Below are 7,755 nucleotides of genomic sequence, written 5' to 3'. Positions count from 1 at the left end.
CAGCACAACGTCTGTGGCTGTTGGTGTTTAACTGAACTCAGCACCAATTTTGCAGCCGCCCCCATAAGTGTCACATTGACATTTTTCTTTCCATTGTGGACTGGGAGAAGGGAGATTCTTAATTTCATATTGTAACACCATCAAAGCAAGCTGGGTGAGCACTCTTGATCTTTGATATCCATCCTTTGTTTTTCTCGGTGAATAAACTGAGGACATCAGGCTTCAGGAGTAGAAGACAACATTTATAATCTCTGTTTAAAGAAGAAATAATAAGTATTATAATTGGAGCTTGTAGAAACACAACTTCTTTCATTTGCTAGACATGTTGTTATTTTTAAATTTGGCCTCACTCCATATTGGATCAAAATCAAATTTCTGATGAACTGCAAGTTCCCCAGATTCTACTGTGGTGCAATGAAATTGATGTTCTTGCTAGTGCTGTTTTCCTTGAGCAGCTGCAAGCAGCTCCCAGAGCTCAGAGTGCTGGAACAGACCTGCCACCTCATGATGGGCTGCAAGAGGCAGTTTCCAGAGTCCAGACTCTAGACATACCTCAGGGTACACACACCCGAGTCAGATCCACCCGTTCCTCCCTGTTTTCCATCAGGGATGACATTTGAACTGAAACATTCAGGGGGCAATAAGCCCTTAGGATTTGGTTGATTTGTTTGTTTGTTGTTCACAAATTGTTGTTTCTATGTGAAAAAAAAGAAATAGCAGTCACTGTAATCATACACTTAGTAGAAGAATAGTAAAGAGCGAGGAGGCATAGGAGGAGAAAGAGAATGAAGCTAGAATTTAAAAGCAGTTAAGAAGGTGCATATCTTTTAAGCATTACTAACTATGGATGCAGAAATGAGGCAAGGAGAGATGACTGGCATTTATTGTCAATTTTAAGGTGTAGTAAAAAGCAGGTCTTTATGTGACATTGAATGCAACGTGACTGACAGTAATTTTGCCATCCCCATTCTGTCAGCCACTGATAAAGTGCATGAGCATATGTATAATTTCTGAATGATGTGAAGACACTTTCTGGTTCATAAGTAGTTCCTTTAAAAGAAAGATCTGATCAGTGTAGGCAGAGGGTAATGCAGTTTCAAAGCAATGCAATATTCAACATAACAGGTTGTAGTTATAACATATATCATGCAGAGGAACTGTACTTTATTATAATTTGAGTCATCAATTACAGGAGAAGCAGTTACAGAAATTGAACTAATTTGAACACTGCAATAGAGTTTGCACCTGGCTATTCCAGTAGTTAATATGGGCCATTTGGTGCACAAAAAGTCTTGCACATTCCAAATGCCTGGAGACTGGAGAGCAATATTGTTGTTATTATCAACCGTATTAATGCACAGTAGAGAGATGTCCCAGACAGTGATTAATCTACAATTAAAATGTAGGGAGGAAAAAGAGGACTGTCAAAGAAAATCACATTGTGGCAGGGGAGGGAGGCAATGGCACAGACTGAGACAAAATTTAAAGCAGGATTTGTTTTCATGATTTCATAAAGCTCCACTTTTTACCCTCTTAGACAGCTGAGGTCTGAATTTCGTAAAGTCTGTTTGTTCTAAGAATTAGTCAATAGGGCAGAAGTAACATTGAAATAATGTTGTCTGTTGGTAGGCTAGTTTGCATGCCAGGTTTTTCTGAACAATTGCAGCTTCTCCAAATCCAAGTTTGTCTTTCTGAAGCACATCTCATCCACACAAACATGTCGTATTACAAACAGAAGGGCGCTAGGTGGGCTGTTTTCAGAAACTGGCTTCCTGCTCTGCCACAGATACTGACTGATACACAGATAGCCTGCCTCTGGTAAAAGTGGTAAAATCCTCCTGTCACTTCCAGGATGTGTAACTGCCTAAAAGCTTCCACCACTCGGCACCTGAGCCCACATGACACTCATGTCAGGAGAGCATCTTGAGGGGCAGGAAGTAAGAGGGAATACTGGCAGTGAATACACCCTATGGAAAGTATGAGGAGGAACCTCTGCAGTGATGTATGCTGTTTCCAGCTTTGTCCCTCCTAACACTGCCCTCTTTCCCCTTACATTGAGGTGTTACACCCATTTACTAACATCATTTGCATATCCACGACCTGTCTGATTCACGCTAAAGGAATGTAGGTAGCAAATGTCTTCAAAGTTTTTTAAGAAGTGAAAATGATCCATTTTAAGCTTTATAGCCGAGACTATAACCGCCCATGCTCCTGGAAGACTGGGAGTGCTGGGCGAAGGTGATGACTCCTCTCAGATGCTGCAAGGACAGCTCTGCCTCTCAGACAGCTTCTTCTGCCAGGATAACGTTAGAAGTGTTTTGCAGGAAGTCCCTGCAGGAAGGCTGTGTTGAATGTTAACATCAGCCTGCATTCAGCCCTAGTTCTGCTATCTTTTCTAGCCTGAAGAAATGAAGGTTGATTCCATACTATGGGCATACTGTGGATTTTACCCCATCTCCTCACAATCTTGTTGAATACTTGAACTGTTTCACTTGGATGAGGCAGAGGTGTTTAGTTCTCAAGGTGAATTACAAATCAATGCAAAATTCTTACAAGTTTCCTGAAAATAAATGACAGAATACGAGAGACCTTATTGTTACTGGTCCAGAAAAGGTAGTGCAAGCTGAGTTCAACCTTTAACGGAAAGTTTTTAAGGTCAAGGTTCTCTTCTCAGGGTTCTCTATTGTCCAGTAGGCAGTAAATTCTGGCTTTTCCTGTGCCTAGGGCATTCACAATGTTGCTCTTTGTTGTGGATTCCCTGATGTCTAAAAAGGGGTGAATTCCCACTGCCAAAATATTACCTACCACTTAATTATCAACCAATGAACTATGAGACAAATGTCCCCAGGGAAGCAGTCTGCATTAGTTCCACATTTTACAGAGCTACTTGGAGTTTTTTTGGTTTCTCATTTTCTCCTACATTAGCAATTGGCATTGTGTGTATGGCTCCAAATTAGGATGGAAATGTGGGGTTTGAGGATTGCCAAGTAACGGCTGGTATTAGATGTTCTGAGCTTCCCTTCAGGCTGATGATGTGGCATTGTCTGCCACTTCTTGGGGAAGCTTTGGAGCCATAGTATTTAAAATGTTCCCACTGTTAGCAGAGTAAAATATGAGGAAAACCCCTCTGAATTATGTCCTGATGTCACAGCTATCTCTGCCATGCCCGTAGACACCTCCTTTAAGTGGCTGTGGTACTTTCCAAGGGAAACTTAGGAGTCTGTATTTGAGAACTGATCCTCAGAATTCTCTTCTCTCAGATGAATCACACATGATCTTTATTCTTCTCATAGAAACTGATCTCCAGATTCCTCAGTCCTTTGTTATAGCTCCAATATATTCTAAGAATCTAAAGCCTGGCTTTGCTATTATGCAGCTGTTCCAGTAAGTTCTTTTGTCCACTAACAACAATCCATCTTTAGCATTTAAACTCTACAGGGGGAGGAGAAAAGGACAGGCCACTGTCTGCTTTTTGTAACCATCAGCCCCTGACAGGTTTGTCTTGGTTAGCAGTCTGGGTTTCAAGTTCCAAAATTCCTGTGACAGTGGCCAGAGTTAGAAAACTGGTAGCAGAACAGGGCTGAACCAGAAGCACATGCCAGACTAGTGAGGTCAGAATTCTTGGGTATGGTTGCAGCCCATAAGTGTTCCCATTTGTTACGTTGTCAGTTTGACTGTTGTCCAAGTCACTCAGCTTTGTGCCAGATCCCAAGCCAGAAAGGTCTTGTTTGCCTGATTTCCTAAGGATACAAAGCATATGAGATCTTACTGTCTCTGTATTTGTGTCTCTCTGTCCCCTTGCGATTTCTGTTGGGTCCATTTCGAACAGATTAGATGCAGGGGTGGCAGGCTGGAGGATATGAAGTTATGTTTTGTGAAAATGCACAGCCATATGGAGAGAGATACCATTTGAATGCCCCTGAAAGCATGTAGTAGGAGTAGAAAAGCTGCAGTAGGAGTTCAAGTGAATAGCTAGGAATCCCCTCGGAGAGCACTGTTACTAGTGTCCCTGCTTCTGAGGGAGTTCATTCTTACTTAGGACAATTCAAGCATGAGACACAAAACTATAGGAAAACAGATCTCCTCTATTGCTTACTGAAAACTTTGTTCCTCTTTAGTCTGACTGTTCCCATATATATTAACTAGTATCATAAATGTCAGACATGTCCCATTAGATAAAGGCCTACCAGGGCTTTCCATCAGCTGTGAGCAATGAGAGGACGGAGTTGCAGTCATGCTTCCCTCTTGACACTACTGAATAACCCTCTACACAGGTGAAAGAAATGGCAAATCAAAATCATCTTCAAACTATGGTCCAGGGCAACTGCTCTTTGCTAAGCCAATAAAACATGGTTAATGAAATCACTGCAACTTTTAAAGGTCATACTTATGCATTTTCATGGATGCAAGCTAACAAATAAAAAATAGGGAGGCAAGAAAGCAGTGTTTGAACAGCCAAGAATTAGTCTCATCTGGCTGGGAATTAAAACTTCCATGACAACATTTCACAAGATGGTCTTCAAATTCGTTTTTCAAAATGTTTAGTTGGACATGGATTGAAACACAGTAGATGGAGACATTTACACAGACTGGCAGGCTGAGGCTCTCCAGCCTGGAATTATCCAGCCAGTTTCAGTCAGAGAAACTGGCTTTCTGTCTCAAAGTGGGAGAGGAGACAATGCTTTAAAAAGAAGGCTTTAAAAGCTGCTGTTGTTTATTGGTATTTTACAAAAGCAAACTGCAAGCACCATCACCAGCATAAAAGCTACTGAGGTTTTAATGAATTAAAAGGAAAGTTGAAAGACTGAAATCAGTCTCAAAGGTGAAACTGATGAGGTTTATTGTCAAGTTGAGAGGAATGTCACATGGAAAAAAATACCATAAATTAACAGCATGTATTTCTTGTGCTGTCTACAAGAAACAGATTTAATCCACTGGGTTTTAAGTGGACATTTTCCTGCAACGCTGAGTAACTTATCCACAGTTATTTACTACAGCTTTTTCTCAGGATTATTTGCTACTGCCAACCATCAGGTAAAAGACAGTCAATTAAACAGATTGATCATCTCCAGTTCCAGAGTTCTTTCGTGAGGTTCTCAGCAGCCCATTCAGTATTGAATTTACTGTGTTTGGAATTTTCAGTTCTTATATCTTAACAAAGTAAGTGAAAACAACCATCTACTCTTTCTCTGATCTTGAGGACAGCTTTGGTAACAAAGTGATCCTTATTTCCATCTGCCTGCATCCTTCTTATGCGATAATTACCAGACAGATGTTAAATTTTGCCTTGCACACCATACCACCCAGTAAAACATGTTGCACAGGATCATAATGCAGTGGCCCAGTTAATTTTGTACCAGTTGTTCTCCTGCTTTTTTAATGTATGATAGTTTCAATTCCTCTCTTGTTCCCATTGGTGCGGCTTTTATTTACTGTCTCCCCCCATGTCATTAACTTACTGCTTTTGGATAAAGGCTGAGGGCTGAATTGAGAGAGAATGTATTAGCAGCCCTTAAGCTTCAAGGTGCTTGCTCGTTAGAGTTCATCAGCTTGGAAACTCCTTTCTGGTTTAGAAGACAAGAACAGAAAAAGAGTATAAATGCTTCTAACCTGAATAAAGGGTTCTCTTATTGGGAAGAGGGTAAAGAAAAAGCACACAACACAAACAAAGAGATAAGAGCTCTGGAGATGCAGGAGTTGTCAAAAAGCCTTTCCCATCAAACAGACTTCAGAGAGCCATAACAGACGGATTTTCAGTACCAGTCAAATGTAGGAGTGTAGGAAGTTGACGTGCTGTCCCTTGGAGAGCCCTGGTATTGACAAAAGACATGCAAACCTGAGAAATGTACATTTGTGGAAAAATCCATCCTGACAAGTGACTGCACTTAAGTCGCCAAATGGACTTCACCCATGGGATGAAACTCAATTATTGTTGCACATCCAATGAAGTCATCCATGGAGAAAGCACATGGCCAATAAAAGGGAACCTTTCAGTAATCAGATCTTTCAAAAACTGTTTAGCTTTTTGCCACTGAGTACCTGCTGTTAGTGATGTGGACGTCCCTGCAAACCTACTTGGTTAGAAGTGCTGAGCCATTCTGAGCTGTTCTGGAGCATCCTGCACATCCTGCACAAGCCATTCAAAAGGATTTCTCAAACCCTTTGGAGGAGATGTCCAACATGATGGCTTTTTCTATTGCAGTTTGTATTGAGTACATATGAAGAATACTTTTGTGTTTGGAGGTATTTTTATGATACTGGCAGTAGGAGCTATCTAATACTAAAAGGATTGTGTTAAATGGTTTAATCCAGCGAGTCCCAGTCAAGACTCCATCAAGTAAGAAGCTTGCAAGCTGTAAGTCATTTAGACAGTCTTCCATTTTGAGTGAGAAAGTGTCTAGTGTGTATCTGCCGTTTCAAGTTTATCCTTCCATACCAATATTTCCTAGGTGCCATCTCTCTTCTTTGGAGATTGCATTATCCTTTGCACAATCTGTGTACTTTTTATTTGCTGTCTTCTTGATTTCATCATGACCACAGTTATGATCATGAATAAATCCTACTTAGTGAAAGATCTATTTTGGGTCATTTTTATTTTCTGCTTCATAAATGAAAGCCAGCCCCAGTAATGGCATCTGAGCTGTTTGTTTTAGGATGCACCTGTACACAGAATTTTTTCATAACAAAAACATCTTTGTGAAACTGAAACACTGTAACTGTTGTTTGCATAAAACAGGCAACAGTGGCTGGCAACAGATGCTTTTAAGAACATGGATATTAGGTGCAAATGTTTCATAAGTCCACTTAGTTGCTCTAGCCAAATATGAAACCTTTGCTTCTTTTACCAGCCATCTAGTTCTCTCCTGCGTCTGTGTGTTTCCCTAGGCTTGTCATAGTGCTTTTTAGAAGACGTTGTTCTCCGGAATAAATTGACTATCCAGTTTTTCATGACAACTCAGAATTGCAGTTTCCCTCAGGTATGTGAAATTCCACTTCCAGGACTGTGTACACACAGGTATGTGGACATGCACACAGACATCTGCCCTTCCACCCAGCAATAAAAGGAAAAATGTCCTTGGGACTAAGCTGAACTTTTTTTTTATATAGCATTTCTTTTTTACTCCCATTGTTTCAAGCAAGCTTTTTTCATTATCTGTCTGCCTTTCTCTTTCTCTTTACAAGCTGGCAATTCGGTCTTGGAACATTCTCTGGGCTGCCAAGCAACAAGCTTCTCCTTATTCAGATTTTCAGGGAGAAAAAGTAGCACATCTGTTTACACTGTCACCCTGACATAAGTTTGAACCCACTGTCAGGATGAGAGTTATCAGGCACTATCAAGTCAAGCAACAGTGATGAAGGATCAAGCATCAACCATCAAGTCTACACCATCCCAGCCTCAGAGCTGAGAGGGGGAGAAAACTGTTGAGAACAGTTTTATTCATACTGTATGAGTGGATATAAACAGGGTTTAACTCAGCAGTAGGTGTCCACAACTTCACTGTTCTCAAGATTATGTGAGTACTTTGATCTCAATCCGTAGCCAGAAATGCAAATGGAAATGCGGGGGGCACATGGACTAGCAAACTTAAGTCCACTGTCAAGCCTACTCTTCACTTGATACAATCAGAGCCAAAGACTGTTTGACACTTATAGCCGTTACATTTGCAATTTTACCTCAACAAAGTAAAAATTCCACATGCTTTGAAGAATCTCTCTGGGGAGCTGAAGAAACTGTCTTTGAACCAAGTGACATAA

This window comes from Pezoporus wallicus, unplaced genomic scaffold (genome assembly GCF_028554395.1).
Source record: "Pezoporus wallicus isolate ANWC-B61680 ecotype Strahan unplaced genomic scaffold, APGP_CSIRO_Pwel_v1 contig_6354, whole genome shotgun sequence".
Lineage (NCBI taxonomy): Eukaryota > Metazoa > Chordata > Aves > Psittaciformes > Psittacidae > Pezoporus > Pezoporus wallicus.
Note: the sequence above shows the minus strand (reverse complement) of the source record.